Source organism: Ostrea edulis, chromosome 7 (assembly GCF_947568905.1).
Source record: "Ostrea edulis chromosome 7, xbOstEdul1.1, whole genome shotgun sequence".
Lineage (NCBI taxonomy): Eukaryota > Metazoa > Mollusca > Bivalvia > Ostreida > Ostreidae > Ostrea > Ostrea edulis.
Window position 1 is genome coordinate 5,214,710 of NC_079170.1, and position 24,040 is coordinate 5,238,749.

General features: G+C 37.6%; 2 long non-coding RNA genes across 2 annotated transcripts in view; both read left to right on the top strand.

Annotated features, from left to right (window-relative positions):
• LOC130047730 (uncharacterized) overlaps nt 1-24,040 on the top strand; it is a 36,530-nt gene that overhangs the window by 2,678 nt on the left and 9,812 nt on the right. The gene's annotated exons all lie outside the window — the stretch shown is intronic.
• On the top strand, nt 11,516-13,033 carry LOC125657011 (uncharacterized). Its single transcript, XR_007363151.2, has 3 exons — nt 11,516-11,885; nt 11,994-12,098; nt 12,840-13,033. It is a non-coding gene; the product is annotated as an uncharacterized LOC125657011 (long non-coding RNA).

The following is a 24,040-nucleotide window of genomic DNA, read 5'->3' on the forward strand; positions in this document are numbered from 1 at the left end:
GTACGGGGCTGACGATTTTGAAATTACCGCGAAACTCCCAATGACGTAAATAAATCCTATGTCGTTCGCATCTCCTGTTTCATTCTGAGTGTATGTTAAATAATATCTACAATGCAATTAATTCTATAGATATATTTTACATAAAATATGACAAAAATATCATTAGATTCGAAATAAAAACAAATCGCGTAAATTTTACGACTTTAATTACTTTTCGGCAATGTAAACATAGTGAGACTTTTGGAACATTGAAATGCGGGGGAAACGCGGATTTCAGACAGCTAAAGCGATCCAGCGTTACATCAAGGTTTTTTGGCCCACAGAAGACGATGGAAAGCTGCCTCACCAAGACACCAGACGCCGGATCATCTATATTTGCAATCGCAGACGCAAGACATGTGTTCAGGTTTGTCAATCACTGTTAACAGGTTAGGTGGCAGGGGACAGTTTCTTTGGTTTTGAAACATGTGGATAGGGGGTATACACCAAAGCCAGATTATGACAGACTAATGAAAAATCATATTTCCCTTTTATGTCAATACTTGTATTTCATATTAGTGTAGTTAATAAATTATGACCCTAAATTACATGTAATCTATAAATACTGGTGCTGGTGCACAAAACATGCTCTGAGCAGGTTCCCCTTTTTTGCTTTGATTTTCCCTCATTTGGGCTAATCCGCACCACCCCCACACCATCACAGTACCAAACATGGGGATTTAGACACTGTGCACAATCAAGAACACTATCTGCCCTTCTCAAAAATCTACCTCTCATATGGGGCCATCCACCTTCCCTCACAGCTACAGACCTTTTGCTAGACCCTGCATGTTTTCACCGGAATTTCTTCAGCAACTGACCACGTGTCTTAGTTTCGTATTTGCACCCATCTATATACTAGGAATCATGGTGACACCTACATGTTGTATATCAACATTTTTACTAAGCACTCAGCTACATTTGATATGCATCCTAAAATTATTGTATACATTTTTACACATGTAATATCACTTCAAATACGGGGTAATTCCATTTTTTGAAAAAGTTGACCGGGTCTATAGTGCGAAATTGTCCTCTGCTACCTTTAAGGATTCTGACATCTCATGTCATTGACGTCAACTCCCATTTTTGACAAATCTGACTTATTCTGAGTGAAACTACACCAATACATCATGTCGACCGCCCTAAATGCGTACGCAATAAAATTATTTAAAAACCCTACATTTCTGTGTATGATGTTGTCATTTTTGAGTGATGAGAGTGTTCGAGTAAGATCCCTGTGCCTAACAAATAATAGTACAAGTATATTGTATCTATGGTAAAAGTGACCTTATATGTGGTGCTACATGCTGAACATGTAATCATGAGAACCTGTGTAGAAAATGATGGATTAGAGAGAGATAAAGGGACATAACTGCTCTTAAAATCAAGAAAATTTCCCACTTCACTGTCTACTTCTTTACATACTGTATATGTATAAACCTGAAATATGCTCTAATTAAGTAAACAACTCCCCAACAAGATTTTGAATACCTGTTCTCTTCTTACATTCTATTCTATGATATCCTAATAGTGAAAACTAAAGATTCATGCAATTCAGCCAAATGTCAAAGGGGAGGTGGCTTGTTTACAAGTATCACCCATAAATGAGAAAATAGTGTTAACTGTGTTTTTTGTGTACAAAATGTCTCTGAAATGACTTATTTCTCTATCTGCAAGTATTTTTTCATAAATATGTATCATGGTGCTGAGAAGAAATGTGATCTACTGTACCTGAGACCCGTCAATCAGTACAATTTGTTAATTATATGTAGAACATGTAAAACTACATGTAATCTATGTAAAAAGAATACACAGTATATGAAGTACCCCAAATAACATTACTTTAACCACTAAGCTTATTTACATGTACTTACATGTCACTATGATACTTGACCAGATTCTGGTTTTCCATAGTACTAAAGCATAGCTTACCCCCCCCCCCCCCCTTGACTCTGTTGTCTACCATTGTGACACTAATGTGATACATCTATTGAAATAAAAGGTTGTTTTACATGTCTAATACATTTATCTTGATAATATTAATGAAATTGACTGAATTCCATGGGTTTCAAAAAATGCCATTCTCTTAAAGGTGGCAGGGGACAGTTTCTTTGGTTTTGAAACATGTGGATAGGGGGTATACACCAAAGTCAGATTATGACAGACTAATGAAAAATCATATTTCTCTTTTATGTCAATACTTATATTTCATATTAGTGTAGTTAATAAATTTTGACCCTAAATTACATGTAATCTATAAATACTGGTGCTGGTGCACAAAACATGCTCTGAGCAGTTTCCCCTTTTTTGCTTTGATTTTCCCTCATTTGGGCTAATCCGCACCACCCCCACACCATCACAGTACCAAACATGGGGATTTAGACACTGTGCACAATCAAGAACCCTATCTGCCCTTCTCAAAAATCTACCTCTCATATGGGGCCATCCACCTTCCCTCACAGCTACAGACCTTTTGCTAGACCCTGCATGTTTTCACCGGAATTTCTTCAGCAACTGACCACGTGTCTTAGTTTCGTATTTGCACCCATATATATGCTAGGAATCATGGTGACACCTACACAGGCAAATGTGCCTCACGTGAATTTTACGTGAAATGCTGTTCACGTGAAATTCACATGAACCTTTCACGTGAAATTCACGTAAATTTCATGTGAATTTCACGTGAAAAGTGATTCACGTGAAATTCACGTTAATATGTCCACATGAATTTCACGTGAATCCCTTTTCACGTGAAATTCACGTTAAAATATTCACATGAATTTCACGTGAACAGCAATTCACATGAAATTCACGTTAAATTTTTCACATGAATTTCACGTAAAAAGCATTATATCAATTTTCACATTAGTTCCTTGCGAAAATTTTAATGTGATTTGATTTTCGCAAGGAAATAATGTGAACGTTGATTCACGTGAAAAGATTCACACGAATTTCATGTGAAATTTCTTCATGTGAAATCCACACGAACAATTTCACACGAATTTCACGTGAAAAGCTATTCACGTTAAAAATTTCACAAGAAAGGCGATTAAAGTGAAATATTCACACTTCTTAATATATTCAAGCGAAAAAATAAATAAAATTAAGGTAAAATATAAAACGATATGGAGATTAGGCAATTCAAAAGTTAGAGTACATTTATAAAATGTAGGCAAACGACCAATAAAGTAGATCCTGCTCACGCCTCCCTCTCCTCGTTTATTTGCGAAATTATTAACTTGCATTGTAGTTCTGTACGCAGTATGATTACATGTACTTTCCACACCTGATTTCTCTCATTTCCCATTATTTTTTCTCTTAAGAATTAAAATATAAATTAAATCTCCCATCATCATAGATATTAATGAAAGCATATTTTCCAACTACTTGAAGAATCACTATATTGATAGAGTTAGAATATGCAACTTCAAAACCACGAAATTTTCTAAACATGGAAAATTACTATTTTACAGTAAAATCAGAAAGAACTATGAATTAAAACTAATAAGACCATTTGAAATTTCCATTTGTGAGAGTAGTACGTTTTAAATAGCTAAGAATATTTGCCCACCCTTTAGAAATTGAAACTGGTGAACCATGCATTCCAAAAGATTGTTGTTTTGGTCAGTTTTGTAAAACTACTGAAGATGAGTTAATTTTTTTATCTCGCTGCTTTATGATGTTAGTAACAGGCTACTTGTCGGGGTGCACTTGGGCTGTTTACATACATGTGATTTGAGGGTAGTATTGTGCTGGTGGGAAAAAATGCCATGATATTGTTTTCCGTTGTCGGTAGTTTGGCATCAATTTTAATTACCCCCCCCCCCTCCTTATTAGATACATCGAGAATAACTAGTTCTAATTGTAACGGGGACCGTTACAGATGTTCCCCAAACCTCCCCCAATTAAAAAGTGATGTCCTTGTGAATCTATAGGAAAAAATCATTTTATTTTAGCCTTTAATTACATGTAGTACGTTCAATATGGTCATTTCAGTACCAAGAAATGAAAGAAAGCGTTGCACGTGCATACACGCGCACGCGTGTATGATTCCGAATTTTTGTTGATGTCGTTCAACATGCATTTGTATCATATACCCACAGTATGAATTTCATAACGTTTCCACCAAATATAAGGAAGTTATAGCGATTTTAAAATCGTCCAATCAGAAATCAGCACACGTGCATGCACGTGCTGAGCAGTAATTCTAACCACAGCAATTTGTAAGGAGTACCAAGATACATCTAAACCCCTAATATGAATAGAATTTGATGAAAAACAAAAACGTTATCGTCCTTTAAAAATTGAACATTTAAAAAACGTTGCACGCGCATGCGCGTGTGCGTTGGCATTTTTTGTTACACCAACATATAGATACACATATTGTCTACGTATGCTGTGAATATCATCTCATTCGCTTCATAAATAAGATAGTTACAAACGTTTTAGCATTATCCAATCAAAATGAAGCGCACGTGCATGTGCGTGCAAATTGGTAATTTTGACCATGTAAATCAGTTAAGGGTCTCAATATCTACCTATGATATGAATTTCAAGCCATTTCAATGAACAACAAAAAAGTTAGACTGATTCCAAAGTTAGCGTACAAATTTTGTAATGCGCGTGCACGCGCATGCGTGCGCGTGCTGGCAAAATAACTATTATTTTTCATATGTACAAATGATATACTATCATCCTATTTAGGTTTTATATCGCTTCCTTCAATATTCTGATTTTCCATTTTTTGTACCAAAATTGCAATGCACGTGCGCGCGCGTGCATGCACGTGTAAACAAAATGACTATCACTATGCACATCTACAAACGCTATACTATCATCCTGGAAAGTTTCATATCGATCCCTTTTGTAGTTCCTGAGAACACTACCGGACAAAAAAGTACCGGAGAAAAAGAATAATAATAATAACTAGATTCGATCTCGTTGCGAGCAACGAGTGGGTCTTCCGTCCAAATTTAGATGTGATTAGATAAGAATTTGACTGACATTTTCGTTCATAAATAATGATACAAATATATTGTCTAGACGTACAATTTAGCTTTGGTAATGTTTTACAAATATTGATCATTTAAATGTTATAAATTAAAGACTCTCTCTACCTCTCGGCAACTAATTAAAGGGGTCAGCTTTTTTTCGAGAAAAAAGTTAATAATGTTATTTACTGCGATACAGATTCAACTGATTAGGCGAGTCATGCCGCCTGGAGGCCTATTTTTTTTTATATAATTCTAGATATATCTCGCAAAACTGAACAAATTTTGTTCTACATGTCCTATGGAAATTTTCTTAAGAAAAAAGTTATTGATTGCGACATTTATCAGACTGTTAAGGCGAGTCATAAGGCCCGTGGGCCTTTTTCTTGATATCGTTTGAAAGATCTTGCAAACCTGAACAACTTTTGGTCTACATGTTTTATCAAAAGTTTCTCCAGAAAAAAGCTATTGATTGTGACACTAATCAAACTCTTCAGGCGAGCCATGAGGCTCGTTCGCCTTTTTCATGATGTTGTTTGAAACATCTTGCAAAACTGAACAACTTTTGCTCTAGATGTCTCATTAAAAGTTTCTTGACTAAAATGTTATAGATTACAACAATAACCCAACTGTTCAGGTGAGCCATGAGACCCGCAGGCCTTATTCTTAACATCGTTAGTAACGCTTGCGAATCTGAACAACTTTTGTTCTACATGTCTTATCAAAAGTTTCTCGAGAAAAAAGTTATTAATGTTATTAATTGTGATACCAATTCGACTGTTCAGGCGAGCCATGACCCCCGCAGGCCTATTTTTTGATATCATTAGATAGATCTTGCAAAACTGAACAACTTTTATTCTACATGTTTTATCAAAGTTTCGTGAGGAAAAAGTTAATCATTGTAACAGAAATTCAATGGTTCAGGCAAGCCATGAAGCCCATGGGCCCATTTCTTGATACGGCACGAAAGATCTCAATAAACTGTACAACTTTTGTTATATATGTCTAAAAAAAATATTTACGAGTATAACGTTATGCGACATTTATCACTGTTAAGGCGAGTCATAAGGCCCGTGGGCCTTTTTCTTGATATCGTTTGAAAGATCTTGCAAAACTGAACAACTTTTGTTCTACATGTCTTATTAAAAGATTCTCGAGAAAAAAGTTAGTAATTGTGACACTGATGAAACTGTTCAGGCGAGCCAGGAGGCCCGTTGGCCTTTTTCATAATGTTGTTCGAAAGATCTTGCAAAACTGAACAACTTTTGTTCAAGATGTCTTATTAAAAGTTTCTTGACAAAAATGTTATAGATTGCAACAATAACCCAACTGTTCAGGTGAGCCATGAGACCCGCAGGCCTATTTATTAACATCGTTAGTTAACCCTTGCGAAACTGAACAACTTTTGTTCTACATGTCTTGTCAAAAGTTTCTTGAGAAAAAAGTTATTAATGTTATTAATTGTGATACAAATTCGACTGTTCAGGCGAGCCATGACGCCCTGAGGCCTAGTTTTTTTTATATCATTAGATAGATCTTGCAAACTTGAACAACTTTTATTCTACATGTCTTATCAAAAGTTTCGTGAGAAAAAAGTTAATCATTGTAACAGAAATTCAATGGTTCAGGCGAGCCATGAGACCTATGGGCCCATTTCTTGATATGACACGAAAGATCTCAATAAACTGTACAACTTTTGTTATATATGTCTAAACAAAATATTTACGAGTAAATAGTTATGATTTAAAACGTGGAGAAAATTGAGACACTTTTTAAAACTCCATTTTCGACCCCTACCGAGCTTCCATACTAGGCACTTCCGGAAATTTTGAAAACCCAGGTGCACAACTACAACATGTCGTCTAACATCACTGAAAATTTCAGCACTCTAGCTTTTATCGTTTTTGAGTTTTTGTCTGGACAAAATGGTCATCTGAAAATCGATAAAAGGGGGATAACTTCCAACCGGAAGTGATTTTTCAAAAATTGAAACGGTGGTACAAACTTCAAATGGCAACGCATCAATCCTGAAAATTTGAAGCAAATTGATCCAGCCATCTCCGAGAAATCTTCTGCACAAAAATCGGTAAGGAGAAAAAAAAAGAATAATAATAATAACTAGATGCGATCTCGTTGCGAGCAACGAGTGGGTCTTCCGTCCAATTTTAGATGTGATGAGATAAGAATTCGAATGAGATTTTCGTTCATGAATAATGATACAAATATATTGTCTAGACGTACAATATAGTTTCGGTAATGTTTTACAAATATTGATCATTTAAGTGCTATGAATTAAAGACTCTCTGTCGCTCTCGGCCACTAATTGAAGTGGTCAGCCTTTTTTTTTCGACAAAAAAGTTAATAATGTTATATATACTGCGATACAAATTCAACTGGTCAGGCGAGTCATGTCGCCCGGAGGCCTTTTTTTTTTTATATATCATTCTAGATATATTTCGCAAAACTGAACAAATTTTGTTCTACATGTCCTATCAAAATTTTCTTGAGAAAAAAGTTATTGATTGCGACATTTATCAGATTGTTAAGGCGAGTCATAAGGCCCGTGGGCCTTTTTCTTGATATCATTTGAAAGATCTTGCAAAACTGAACAACTTTTGTTCTACATGTCTTATCAAAAGTTTCTCCAGAAAAAAGTTATTGATTATGACACAAATCAAACTGTTCAGGCGAACCATGAGGCCCGTTGGCCTTTTTCATGATGTTGTTCGAAAGATCTTTCAAAACTGAACAAATTTTTCTTCTAGATGTCTTATTAAAAGTTTCTTGACAAAAATGTTATAGCTTGCAACAATAACCCAACTTTTCAGGTGAGCCATGAGACCCGCAGGCCTATTTCATAACATCGTTAGTTAACGCTTGCGAAAATGAACAACTTTTGTTCTACATGTCTTATCAAAAGTTTCTCCAGAAAAAAGTTATTGATTGTGACACTAAGCAAACTCTTCAGGCGAGCCATAAGGCCCGTTGGCCTTTTTCATAATGTTGTTCGAAAGATCTTTCAAAACTGAACAACTTTTGTTCTAGATGTCTTATTAAAAGTTTCTTGACAAAAATGTTATAGATTGCAACAATAACCCAACTGTTCAGGTGAGCCATGAGACCCGCAGGCCTATTTCTTAACATCGTTAGTTAACGCTTGCGAAACTGAACAACTTTTGTTCTACATGTCTTATCAAAAGTTTCTCGAGAAAAAAGTTATTAATGTTATTAATTGTGATACAAATTCGACTGTTCAGGCGAGCTATGATGCCCGGAGGCCTTTTTGTAGATATCATTAGATAGATCTTCCAAAACTGAACAACTTTTATTCTACATGTCTTATCAAAAGTTTCGTGAGAAAAAAGTTAATCATTGTAACAGAAATTCAATGGTTCAGGCGAACCATGAGGCCCATGGGCCCATTTCTTGATATGGCACGAAAGATCTCAATAAACTGTACAACTTTTGTTATATATGTCAAAACAAAATATTTACAAGTAAAAAGTTATGATTTAAAACGTGGAAAAAACTTGTACACTTTTTTAAACTCCATTTTCGACCCCTACCGAGCTTCCATACTAGGCCGTTCCGGAAATTTTGAAAACCCAGGTGCACAACTACAACATGTCGTTTAACATCACTGAAAATTTCAACTCTCTAGCTTTTATCGTTTTTGAGTTTTTGTCTGGACAAAATGGTCATCTGAAAATCGATAAAAGGGGGATAACTCCCAACCGGAAGTGATTTTTCAAAAATTAAAACGGCGGTACAAACTTCAAATGGCAACGCATCAACCCTGAAAATTTGAAGTAAATCGATCCAGCCATCTCCGAGAAATCTTCTGCACAAAAATCGGTAAGGAGAAAAAAAAAGAATAATAATAATAAGAAAAGTGAAAAATCAACAATAGAATAATAGAAGGGTCTTCCGCTGAAGACGGAAGACCCTAATAATAAGAAAAGTGAAAAATCAACAATAGAATAATAGAAGGGTCTTCCGCTGAAGACGGAAGACCCTAACTAGACACGATCTCGTTGCGAGCAACGAGTAGGTCTTCTGTCCGATTTTTTGATGCACTCGGAGTTAAAAAAAAAAAAAAGACAAATGAGTCCCAATTTAGTTTCCGACTTTAAGACACTTTAGATATAATCAATTTTTCATATCATAAGCTTCTGAAGCAAAGTTGCGGTGAAATTCGTTTGAAATTCGACTCTCCAGGCGAGCCATAAGGCCCACGGGCCTATTTCTTGATGTCATTTGTTAGCCCTCTATAGACTCAACAACTTTAGTTCTATATGTTTTTACAAAATATTTACCTGTAAAAAGTTATTGAGATCGACCGATATCGACAAAAAATCAACTCTACAGGCGAGGCATTAGGACCATAGGCCTATTTCTTGATATCAATCGATAGATCTCGATAAACTGAACAACTTTTGTTCAATATGTCCTTACAAAATATTTACCAGTTACAAGTTTTTGAAATCGACTGATATCGACAAAAATCGACTCTACAGGCGAGCCATGAGGCCCACAGACCCATTTTTTGATATTGATCGATAGGTTATGACACATTGAACAACTTTTGTTCAATAATGCTTTTCAAAAAATATGTCGTTTTAAAGATATGAGGCGTCAAATATTTACGATTTTGGCCCTTAAAATCTCTAATTACGTAACATATGACCTACTTTTTGATTTGATAAGATCAAGCTCGTTGAGATGAACATTTCCGCTTCTACAACTTATTATAAAATATTAATAGTTTCTGAGATATTCTCAAAAACATTTGGACCCTTCTGAACCCCTAATTTAAAGGGTCAGCCCCTTTTGCTTGATATCGTAAGAAAGGTCATGACATTTCAAACATTTTTTGTTCAACAAGTATTTAGAAATTCTTTACCGTTCTCGAGTTATCTCTACAAGAAATATTTAGGGGCCAAACTGTAGCTCCCTAACGGGGCCACATAGGGAAAAAACGAAATGTACATATTGTTTAGATTATCATTCTGAACAACTTTTGTTCAATAATGCTTTTCAAAATATTTGTCGTTTTCAAGATATGAGGCGTCAATTATTTATGATTTTGGCCCTTAAAATCCCTTATTACGTAACATATGACCTATTTTTTGATTTGATAAGAACAAGCTCGTTTAGATGAACATTTCCGCTTCAATGACTTATTACAAAATATTAATAGTTTCTGAGATATTCTCATAAACCTTAGAACCCTTCTGGGCCCCTAATTTAAAGGGTCAGCCCCTTTTGCTTGATATCGTAAGAAAGGTCATGACATTTCAAACATTTTTTGTTCAACAAGTATTTAGAAATTCTTTACCGTTCTCGAGTTATTTCTAGAAGTAATTTTTAGGGGCCAAACTGTAGCTCCCTAACGGGGCCGCATAGGGTAAAAACGAAATATGCATATTGTTCAGATCATCATTCTGAACAACTTTTGTTCTTTATTGCTTTTCAAAATATTTGTCGTTTTCGAGATACAAGGGGTAAAAATTTTATGGTTTTGGCCCTTAAAATTCCTTATTACGTAACATATGACCTAAATTTTTATATGAATAGATTTGGATTGTTGAGATGAACATTTTTTGTTCTTTGACTTATACCAAAATATTAACGATTTTTGAGATATTTGATGTAGAATTTGAGCCCTTCTAGATCCCTAATTTAAGGGGCTAGCCCCTAAATTTTGATATTTTCGAAAAGATCTCGTAAATGTGCACAACTTTTGTTCTACATGTCTTAACAAAATATTTCCAAGAAAAAAGATATTGGAGATCAAAGGTCAAAAATCGCCGAAATCGGCGAAAAATTTTGGCATCCATTTTTTCAGGTCCAGGCGAGTGTTCAGGCAAATCGCCTCCGGTAAAATCGAATTCCCCACAAATCTTCTAAAATGTTTACTCTATCTTGTGTAGAAATTTCAAGACTCTAGCTTCAAAACTAACGGAGGAGATGCGTGGACAACAAGGCCCTTCAAAAAGTCACTAAAAGAGAGATAACTCCTGACCGGAAGTGACGTCATGCACGAAATTTTGCAAGCAAAGTCTCGTCATCACAAGACATCTTTCCTGAAAATTTCGTGAAAATCGATCGAGAAATGGCTGAGAAAAACGCGTGTACTACCAAGGAAAATAATAATAATAATAATAAAAAATAATAATAATGAAGAAGAAGAACGCGAACAATAATAGTAAGGTCTTCCGCAGGAGACGGAAGACCTTAATGAAGAAGAAGAACGCGAACAATAATAGTAAGGTCTTCCGCAGGAGACGGAAGACCTTAATAAGAAACAGAGTAAAAACAATATGTTCCCAAACTTTGTTTGGGGAACATAATAATAATAATAAGAAACAGAGTAAAAACAATATGTTCCCAAACTTTGTTTGGGGAACATAATAATAAGAATAATAAGAAACAGAGTAAAAACAATATGTTCCCAAACTTTGTTTGGGAAACATAATTACCGGTGTGATACCTTGGAAGCTGGTGTATGCATAAAGTTAGACCTACTGGAAATTGCTGATACACGCATGTAGAAATGAAAATTTTCTATCAGCCGTATAGCCGTATTCACTATCCCGAATTTGTAGATCGTCAATCAAAAGGAAAACACAGATTTCTAGCACTCGGAAGAAAGCGAAAAACATAAACAATCCTTAACATTACTGTCCATGTATATTTAGATAACTTTTAAAAAAATATCTATAAAAAGCTTTACACTACAGTCAGATTCCGGTAATATTTACAAGACTGTGACGTCACAGTCGCGTAAGCCGTCTGACGCGTCTGACGTATGCAAGACAGCGAATGTGAAAGTACATAGAAACTCTACAGGTAAGATGAGATTGAGCATTGTAATTATAAATGTTCAGTGTAAATTCAAGCCATTAGGCTTATTACATTTATGTGATCTAAAGTTTCTAATGCAACCGCTTATTTCAGACTGATGAGAATTACTTTAGACGGGGTACGTCAACGAATAGGCACGACAGCGAAAATATGGAAGTCACTTCGGGGACGTGTCGCAGAATCGCATAACTCTACACGGTTTGTTAATCTTTCCTTATTCATCAGAGAACATGGTAATCGTAATTCAGAACATAATTTTTATAATTTAATTGATCTATATATTGATTAGGGGTGCTAAGTAACGTTCTATATTACCTTCATAGAGGCATCATCGAGATCAGGCACGTTGAAGGGGGGGGGGGGGGTTGATGTATAACAATGTCCATCGATTGTTATATATATCGTAATGCCAATAAAATGTATATATATATTGGTTGCTCCCCCCTTTAACTATAGTTTTAAATGAGAAGAATGTAAGCTTGAAAGCTCTATCAATGTCAATCGTTTCATTTTAATAGCTGCAGAACTGTAGCTCTCTGAAAAAATATTTTGACATAACAGAGATATGTCAAAATATTTTTTCGGAGAGCTACAGTTCTGCAGCTATCATTTTAAGCAATACATTTATATAGATTTAATCTAGATAATGAGGAATGCAAAGTCATTTTCAAATCGCCTCTGGATTAGAACATGACAATTTGAAAACATATTCCATGGCTTCCTTCTGTATCTTGTATCTTGTATTATAATAATTCTATTCTATTCTGTATGATGATATATAAAACACAAATTATTGATAATTTTGCAACTTTTTTTTTCTTCGTTTCTGCTACATCTACGTGCAATTTCATTCATAGTACAGTGTGTGTACATAAGGCTTAATATGACTCCTTTTGTATATTGAACAGTCCTTCTAATGCATAAATATTTCTTTTTCAGAGATTAAAAGAAAGAAAAAAAAAGACAATGAAGACAACCATGTAAAAACAAATTCAATCAATTAAATTATCAGCAGATTGAAAGCAGATTTGTACTCCTTTTTGTGTTCATCTGAACCCGAGATTCAGAGTATCAAAATATCCATGTATGATTTAACGTTATAAAGTTTATGTGAAATTCACGTGAATTTTATGTGAAATTCATGTTAAAAATTTCACGTGAAATTCAGGTGAATTTTATATGAATTTCACGTGAAATTCATGTGCATTTCACGTGATTTTTTTTCGTGTGAATTCACATTTGATGCTCTTTTAACGTGAATTTCACATAGGAATTTTCACGTGAAATTCACGTGAGGCACATTTGCCTGTGTACATGTTGTAAGCACTCAGCTACATTTGATATGCATCCTAAAATTATTGTATACATTTTTACACATGTAATATCACTTCAAATACGGGGTAATTCCATTTTTTGAAAAAGTTGACCGGGTCTATAGTGCTAAAGTATCTATAGTCTTTATTATTGTGTATCTACATAATAATGGGTCCCGCGGACTTAACTGTTCTACCTACTGTCGGTCTCCAACTTCGGGTAGGTCTTGTGGTACGTCTGACATGTACCATAACCGCGGGAAAGTCCTCGTGCTGCCGGATGTTGATCCTCTGCAATCCGGGGATAAACAAGTCGTACTGGGGAAGACTCCCCAGATACTACACTCCCCCCGTTTTCTCTGAAGGACGGAGAAACGGGTCCAACCAATGGTCAAGGTGGGCGCGACACGCCCCCTCGGATTAACTATCCGAGGACGCCGGAAAGAGTTCCGGCAGGACAGGTCCGGGTAAATGCCCCGCAGAAAACTGACTGGGACTAATCTAATCCCAACCGGTGTGGGCCAGGGCGAGCCCTGGGTCGCACATCCATCACTGAAAAGGATCTGTAGATTCTCCTACCAGCCCCTCAAGTCCAACCTGGGAACGCGAGAAGTTCTCGGGAGACATAGTTCCATGACGCCTCGCTAACAGGGCCATTGTAACCATCCTGAACACCTTCACTGGGCGCACAATGAGTAAGGCCAACAGCGGAAGTTTCAACCACACTAATTTCCTCAGCAATGTTGGTCGGCTCAAGGGGGAAATCTCCCCCACCATCCAATATGGCCTCCTTGGAAGTTGACCAAGTTTCAGGGCAAGCTAAGGGGGCAACATTAACTCTTGCTGTAAATGTGCTGAGCTTAGTCCCTGCCTCAGTGTGGGGATCCACACTGTTCACATTCTCAACGACCAAGTCAGGTACCAGACCCATGGTTCGGCCTCCAAGGCTGATCCGATTGCACTGCCTCCGGAGATAGACACTTCCTCATCCGAGGCATTGACAATGCTGGTCACCAACGTTCTCTCCCTAGCATAAGTGTTCGGCACCGATAATACGTCCGATGTCTGCTTGATCTAACTACAAAGTCTTCCAACTCCTTATCCAAACGACAAGAACATAGGACGACTGAAGCAGCTGGGACCCGGATAGACTTCGTTACTGAAACCTGGGCCTGCTGTCCCCCTCCTGGGCGTCGGAACGTCATAGGGACCTTCTCCTTTCCCAGGGTCATGGTGCCATGCTCCAGGTCTAAGTGAGCCTTCTGCTGATGCAAAAACTCCATACCTAGCAGCATTTGGTCCTGCAGGGGAGCCACATACAGGTCGACATTATGTTCCGTGTCTCCAAGGCGAACTGCCACAGGGCCAATGATGAAGCCCCTCATCCTGAGATTTTCCCCTGCCTGGACCAAGGTCACATGCTGCTTGATGGGAGGCTTGGGGTTGAGCTCCTCGTAGACCCGGGTGGAAAACACACTCACCTCCGCCCCAGTGTCTACCACTGCCTGTAGTCTTACTCCCTGGACTACCATTTGGACCATGAATCCGGTGGTTGGGTGTATCTGCCCTATTGGCACAGGCGAGTCTTCGTGGGATTCTCCCGCATGCCGGAATGGCATATCCGCAGTCCCGTTCTCCGCTTGGCCACTGACCACCCCCTGCCCACATTCCTCCTTGGGCTGAACCTGCGCCCTAACTGGCTCCGGGCACTCGCTAGGCTCGGACGCGGGGTCCGCGCCTACCTGCTCCTCCTGAATGAGCGAAGGCTCCTGATCCAGCAAGTCCTCCGAATCCTCCGGAAATTCCTCCCCATCCCCCTGGTTCTCTGCCCCAAACCTGGGTAGTTCCGGCACCACGATATCCTCAGGGAGCCTGAATCCCGACAACATATCCTTGGGAGAGGGCTAGTATTTGTCCTCCTCCCGCCCTATGACCCAGTCATCGGATTCCTCCTCCTCCTCGGATGCCTCCTTGAACCGCACTTGGAGTGTACCCTTCCTGGAGCGGCGCATGCCGGAAGGCGCCTGCCTGTGTCCTCCTGCAAACCGACTTGTCCCCGTGTGAGCGTCGCACGGCCTTGGCCTAACTGGGGAGCGCTCTGGAGTCAGCACCCTGACTTTCCGCTGCGTAGGCCCTCCACTAGATTGCGACTGGCGGGTCTTGGCTCCCCGCCCCCTTGGTTCTGATGAACACGGTTGTGCGTCTTGACCGCCCCTAAGCTTGACCTTGGTCCCCTGGCCCTGGTTCGCCTCAGTTTTCCCCTTCAGCTCCGGGCATTCCCTCTTGAAGTGCCCCCATGGCCCCGCATTTGTAGCAACCTACTGACTTCCGATTGCCGCTCAAAGGTGGCGATGAAGGTCTCCGAGGAAAGGGGGTCCGCCCTCGGAGTTCCTTCTCCATCTCCTCAAGGCGCTGGCGCATTTCCTTGATCTCCTTGTCAGGATTGGGAGCTTCAACCTGAGCTACCTGCCTCACATCCCTCATGGGCTTGGATGACTTCATCTGCCGTGAATGCTGATAGTACTGCATTCGGTCGACTGCTTCCTCAACTGTCTTGGGCTGGCCGTCCAGGGCATAAAGTCCTGCGTCTTTATCCTCAGCACCGAAGCACAGCCGGGGGATGGCATATACATGAAAATCCGGCACAGACGGGAAAGCCTGGGTAGCCAGGGTAAGCACCCTGTCAGCCCAATGTCGCAATGACTCGCCCACATCCTGTGATGCAGACTGAAAGTTTAATTGATGCGTGAAACCTGGTGCAGATGACCCAAAACGTTTCTCAAACCGCCCAATGATGTCAGCCAAAGAGAGGCCGCGGTCTGTTTCCATCAACAGGGTGTAGTAGTCACTGGCTGTCCCCTCCAAGGAGAAGCAGAACTGATCATGTTGTTCCATCTCAGTCCACTGTTGGCTGCGGGCCAGGCGAATGAACTTGTGCAGGAAGGACTTCCAGCTAGAATTTCCATCGTACCGCAAATCCTTGTACTGGGGTGCATTTCTACTGAAGCCCATCGACTGCTCCCCTCTACAAGAGTACAGGGGGACCTAGTACGTGGTGCGAGACGCTGGAGCTAGTCCCTGGGCAGAATGCCCAGAGAATGGTGCGTGTCGTTCTGGTTCACCTAACTGGGGTTGAATGTGCACTACGCTACCCCTCTTATCCCCAACCCACAAGCTGTGGTGCCAGGGTAGGTGAAGGGCCCCTGCTGTTGATAAGGAGTCATCATGGTAGGGTAGGGCATAGGTGTGCTAGCGTAACCGCCAGGCATAGGTGGTATCAAAGGCTGGGTGTGGGGGGCATTCCCCCCAATCCAAGGGTCTTGCACATGGGAAGGGTAGGCATGTGAGACAGGGGACCCTGTAAGCAGATCATAGCCCTGACTGGGCTGTGGGGGAGGGTAATTCCCATAGGTAATCCCTGGCTCCGAAAATGGGGCAACTGGGGAATACGGTCCAGGAGTGGGGTGCTGCAAGCTTGAACCCAAGCCCATCTGGGGCAAACCCTGACAAAGCTGGCCTAGGGCCTGATCATCAACCCATGAATGAGGGGGTGGGGCTGACATTGACACTGGAGTGTAGGAATGCAGAGTAGGGGTATGATATTCCGAAAGACTCCCAGAGCTGGGTACATGACCACTCCCCTTGACTGGAGTAGGCCTCACCGGGACATTAGGAATAACTGAGCCCCCACCAGGGGACAAGAAATCCTTCTCCCACCTACCCCAATCGCTAAACCCTGGGGTGTCATGTCCAGACCCTTTCTTGGGCGAATCTAATCCCATTAAATTCCCCGGGAAGTCACACCTACGTTGCATATCCCAATCTAAGCTATAACCTTTATATTATCAGAGCTAAACTGCGTGCCAGGAAACCTCACTTCCCCACCTGTGGCATCCTTTAACCTACCTCCCCCCCTCCCTCAAACAGGATGGCAAGGACGGCGTGAAATAACGTTCGCCATCACCTGAAGATACCTGGGAGTACGCGGGTACATTCCGCGTGACCACAGGTGTGTCCGGGTGAGGGCGCAAGCCCAGCCCGCATAACGCCTCATCTATAGACATATCCATCTCACATGTAAATAATCCACAAAAAATGTATCAAAACTGCAATCAAGAAATGTCTAAATTGATTCAGTAATTAATAGAAATCCCTGTTAATCACTAAAATCGAAATCAAGTAGAAAAAAGAAAAATCCCAAATCTGACACTACCCGCCAATATGGCGACCTAACAACGTGACTGGGGAAAGCACCAAAAAAAATGCAATAACCCACCCAGGTAAGTCCGCGGCCTCGAGTTGGGCGCCAATAAAGTATCTATAGTCTTTATTATAGTGTATCTACATAATAATGGGTCCCGCGGACTTAACTGTTCTGCCTGCTGTCGGTCTCCAACTTCGGGTAGGTCTTGTGGTACGTCTGGCATGTACCATAACCGCGGGAAAACTCCTCGTGCTGCCGGATGTTGATCCTCTGCAATCCGGGGATAAACAAGTCGTACTGGGGAAGACTCCCCAGATACTACAGTGCGAAACTGTTCCCTGTTACCTTAATAAATTAATGCCGAGTACGCACGTACGTCAAATAAGAAGAAAACAAAATTGTTCAAGTGCAAATCTTCCCAAAAATTCCATGAAAATCGATGCTTGAAAACAATATCGAAATAGGGTATGAATTCACCGGCGCTTATTAAATTGTCAATGTCAGCTGATTGTTCATAGACTTTGAAGATCTAGATCAACCTAAATTATTTAGCCAAACATACAAATATGTACGATACAAGCATCTGAGTATGAATATGTTAAAGTATTTGTCAAGTTTTAATATACATCTCTATAAATTTAAATATCTGTTGGAGGAGGGGGTCATATAAAACTAGGATATACACAATAGAGCAGTGGTGGATCTTTGGTTTTACATAAATTGATGAGTAAGATTTTTTTCTTCCTTTAATAGTTGATGTTTGCAGTACAGAAAACAGAGACAGGACACTATAAAAATCTACCACCACATACAAATTATACAAACCCAGTGACATGCTTTGATTTATTTTCACTTTGTGCAAAATATACAGCATAATGCCATAAATGGGTCAACTTTTATTTATTTTACTATATAATTGATTTTGAAATCATTTTCATCCACTTATTAAGATTCAATTCATAGTAACCCTTACACCATTAACAGACAAATATCTCCAGTATCTTGTTTCAGTGTCTTATTTTTCCCCGAACATTGCAGCCATACACATATTATATGATTGTGTTCCATTCTTACAAAGGAATATATAAGGAAATGGAATGATAAATTTCATTAATCATGCATGTTTTCTGCATCTAATGTTGCTAAAAGTTTTTGAAATCATGAATATAATTTATGTCCAGATCAAATGTTTTTTGATAAATGTTTTAGATTGCATAAAAATTAGTTTAGTATTATGATTTAAACAAAGGTTATTTTTCAATGAGTTATAGGCCTAGCGTAAGATGTGAAAGTTGACTCATTCATGGCAGTATGCTGCAATTGTATGCCAGCATGAATGTGTTGAACAATAAAAAGAATATGAATTGTCACTCAGCTTCCTTAGGCCCCAATATTAACACTTCATGTAAATAGCCGAGGTTCATTGATGTATCAGTATTGTTTTTCAGTTCAGTAATTCAAATACCCCCGCCCGCCCGGTAGTGATTCCCACAGCAGCTTCAAAAGGGCAGGGAAAATTAGTACCTCAGACAGGGGCAGAAGGGAACCCTCGCTTTGTTCGGGGCATTAAACATCACAATCTCACAAGTCAAGGTTTTCATGAAAATGCTCAATGCACTCTTCAAAAAATTGTACAATTATAAAACAAAGTAACAATGAATCAAATAATTCTTTTTAATCTGTTACTAGGGAAACAAAGCCCGGTGGGTAGTAATTTTATATGGTTTCTTAAATGTTTATGGTCCAAATATTATGTTTAAAGTGAAATTTTTCTGACGTAGACCTTGTAAAGCTGCTCAATATGCATTTTTTGTTGCCATGGCAACCAATTAAAATTTTATTAAAGATATAAAAAGTGCTATGTTCTGTATTTTAAAATAAAAACTTTCTACCAACTAGTATAATCTTATAGATAATACTCTTATTAAGAATTCTACCAGCTTTTTACCCCATAAGTTTGCCTCGATTAGTTTTTATAACACTAATATTCCCGTTTGTACAAAGATCGCGTAAATGTAAAACATCACAAAATTAAGCCCATCTGGTCAAAAAACAACACGGGCGATTTTTTTAAAAAGTCAATTTTAAAAGATAAATTCCTACTGAACATACTGATATGCAACATGACTTTGTTCGCTACATGTCAAAATGTCGCAAACCTTATTTGTTACTCATGAATGAAAACATTTTAACTCCTGTTTTCGTTAGCTGTTGATCGAATACATGCAATTCCCCATCACTTAAAATTTTCGTATGGAAGATCAAGACTGAAAAACGTCATTTGAAAGTTTAATTGAAGCTGCGCGATGTTTCAGGAATTCCTGTGCCTTGTTTTGAAATATTGCACAGAGTCAATTGACACCGGAATCATGATTAATTGATATGGATTAATTTATATTGTACCCGTATATATTTAAATTTTATTTTGATTATGATACTGTAAAATAGTCTCGTCACACGATCTCTGCGAAATTGAGTTGTCTCTCTTGTTTATCTGATTTAGATATCGCTAATTATAGATATACCTAACAACTTTTGACATATCAGAATAATTTTAACAATCTTTCAGATATTATTAAAAATGTTATTTCCATAGATGAATACTTCATGTTCGTGTTTTAAAAATGAATTTCCAAGTATTTTTGTGTGCAAAATGGCCGGGGAATTATTACTCAAATTGATAATAAAACTGACATCTCTCTTAATTGTGATAAAAGCAGTGAAGGAATGGTGTGCCACGAAATGACATGGGTTTCAAATGGCTTTTCTCAAACTGCTCATAATATCTCCTTCATACTTCTTGGGGTACACAAGAGCGCGTGCCAATCCGCGCATCTAGCTAGCTAGGTTCACAGTCGTGTACCGATTCAAAGTGGTTCACCGTAAAAGCAAAATGGTAAATGCATATATATATAGTGATGAAAAGAAAAATGTCACCATTTTTTTTTCAAATTGAAAAACTTGTCACAATATCATACCGAACAAATTTCGCAAGATTGAAGTATAAACTTTTTTTTGAAAATGATACCATACTTAGACAGATGTGTACCGTTATCACGTGCTTCCAATTATCGGATTAGACACAAGTGATCAATTACAATCTGTTCAATTTACCTGGTCAAATACTGCATGATTATGATCTAAAACGAACTTCACAAAAGAAACAGACGTTTGTAATTGGGGTACAAAAAGGGGAATTTTTGTGTTGTCTTCAATGGCAAAAGGGCGGCGATTTTTTTGTTTTAGATTTGGGAAAGGGCAGAGGGGCGGCGGCAAAAGGCGGCAGGGCGGGGCGCCCCTCTGAAACTGTTTAAGGGAATACCCCCTCCCCTCCCCCCAGAGTAACAAAAAAGTAATTTTATTACAAAGGAATAGTAATACACTAATTGATAGCTGATTACAATAAAATCGTAAGGTAACCATGGCCTTTTTCGATCATGCAGGAAGATGGATGCTAGGTATTTTCTGCCAATTAAGTTTAAATTCAGCCCAACAATTTCAACACTATGACATGTACAACACTAAATATTTTTTTTAACAAGACGCTTCATTAAAGAAATTTATTTAACATTATTAGTTTTCTATTCACCTAATGTATTATCTAGTTTCTTCCGGCCAAAGTGTCCACTATTAAATGTCAGCTAGACCATGTAGACAGATTCAATGATGGAATCTAGTTGTATTCACCTTTTTTGTGTTACACATACCATGTGAGAGTAAAATATAATTGTTCTATATCTATTTCATGTAAACAATATTTGGGAATTGTCAAGCTAGCTGGATAATTTTGCTGCAAGGCATTTAATATCATGATATCATATTGTGCTTGTTTTAAAATATACATGTATATGCAAATTAAAGATTGCCCAAGTCCTATAATGAAAAAATGACAAGCATGGTATTATGATAAATATGTACGTTTTTGTTATATGCATAATTTTGCAAGGAACTCTAGTTTTTTTTAAATGCATACATACCTACATGTATATACTGCCCACCATGAATTAGTATACACTCACCAAAATAAGTTACTTGTGCATAAAAAAGAAACATGGGTTACATCATAGATATAGATCTTTTGATGTAAATACATAACTCTTGCAAATAAATATATAAAGGTAGGCTTTTAACTTTTCATATCCTTCTGGTCTTTTTATTAAAATACTTGATTTTCTGAATTCTCTAAATAAGAGATATTATGAAAAATTTAAATTGAAACTATTTCGAACTATTTACTAATACATATTATTTTGTATTTGATGTGAATATAGTAACTTTTATAAGACCCTTTGATTTTTCAACTGTAATAAATCAATATCACAATTTAAGACTATATCAAAATATTGAAAGTCCATTATTGTTTCACATATATTGAATTTGTACCCTTAACTAATTATTTTATTGAGCTTAATTGAAAGTTATATTCAGTGAATTAATTTGGCTCTTTTTCATTATATCATATACTATTGGCTATCATTAAGGCACAATGTATCTAGGTTTATATAATTGCACCTGTCAATAAGTTAGTCCTAATACTAAATGCAGTTTTGGCAAGACACACATCAAATATTTAATGCAAGTGTACCTCTAAGTTTTGAGAGGAATTCTTAAATCATTTAAGACGTGAAGGGGCGATGGCGAAATCAAATGTTCAATGTCTGACAAAAAACTAAATTCACATCAAAATTGGTACCGTATACGTTTTACATAGTTTTCACGAAATCACACCCCACTCCCCTTAAATCTAAATATTATGAATGTTGAAACTAATCGATTAACAAGTAAAAACATGCGAGTATAAATAATGCTGTTATACTTTTACTTCTGTTTATTCACAAATTAAAGTGTACATTTAAAATATTTAATGTTCATTAAAATGTAATATATTATTTTGTGGTTTTTAACAGTCACTTGTCTTTTTTCCACTAAAGTGAAATCGATGTTGGATGACAAAAACTGATTCGAGTTTTTACTCCCCCTGAGGCCCCCTAACTATTTGAATTTAATTTTTTTTCCTGACATTGGTCTTTTGATTTCGCCCTTAAACATGATGGGCACTCAACAACGATGGATCAAATTCTGTGTGTTGACTATGCCATTGACCCAATAACCAGAAAAACTTACTACAAAATTTATACTTGTAAATGTTATTTATTGGTAATCAGTTTTTATACAGGACCCTGCATACAAAATAACCTCTAAAGTAATAATCTTGAATACTTATGATATTCATTGTAAAATTTAATATTGTTTATTTATTCTATTAATATCTATCATAGGGGCACATGCTTCATTACAATTTTATGTCTTATTTTAAGTTATACATACACAACTACATGTATATAATTTATTGATTCTTTTAATAGATAACTAAAATTGTTCAAATACATGTTGTCAATATTTGAACAATGCACCCACAGGAAAGAAACATGGAAGAGTGTGGGATGCAAACACAAAACTAAACAATAGTAATTTGTCTGCATGTGCATGTACGCGCACGTAAGTGCATTGCAATTTTGGTACAAAAAAAAATTGAAAATCAGAATTCACAAGGAATCAACCTGAAACCTTGTTAGGATGATAGCTAGTATATCATTTGTATATATGCAAGATGATAGTCGTGTTGTCTGCACGCGCGTGCATGCACATGCATCACATTTTTCGTACAAGAATTTTGTAATCAGTGTAACTTTTTTGTTGCTCATTCAAATGGTTTGATATTCATATCATAGGTAGGTATTGAGATCCTTAACTGATCTGCATTGTCAAAATTACCAATCTGCACGCGCATGCACGTGCGCTTCTTTTTGATTGGATAATACATGTACTAAAACATCTGTAACTCTCTTATTAATGAAGCGAATGAGTTGATATTCACTTCATAGGTAGATGATATGTGTATCTATATATTGGTGTAACAAAAAATGCCAACGCAAAGGTGCATGCACATGCATCATATTTCAAAAGTTTTTTTTTTTTTAAGGACGATAATGTTTTTGTTTTTCATCAAATTCTTTTGATTTTGAGGTTTTAGGTGTGTCTTGGTACTCCTTACAAATTGCTGTGGTTAAAATTACTGGTCAGCACTTGCACGCACGTGTGCTGATTTCTGATTGGATGATTTTAAAATCACTATAACTTTCTTGTATTTGATGCAAACATTAAGAAATTCTTTCTGTGGGTATATGATAGAAAGGCCTGTACTAGAATGACATCAACAAAAGTACGGAATCATACTCGTGTGTGCGTGTATGCACGTGCATTGCTTTCTTTTATTTCTTTGCACTGAAATGACCATAGTAAATCATAGTAAACGTACTACATGTAATTGAAGGCTAAAATAAAATGATTTTTGCTATAGGTTTACAATTACTATACTTTTTAACTGGTTTGGGGAACATATGCAATGGTCCCAGTTACAATTAGAACTAGTTACAAATGGAATTTTGATTTTACTTTAGATTGCAGAATTTTTATCTTTGATATGATTTTATACAGAAATGCAACTCATTTTTAGCTCAAGTGAGCATTTCTGATCACCCATTGTCTATCGTCTGACTGTCTGTAACTTTTCACATTTTCGACTTCTTCTCCAGAACCACATGACCAATTTCAAACAAACT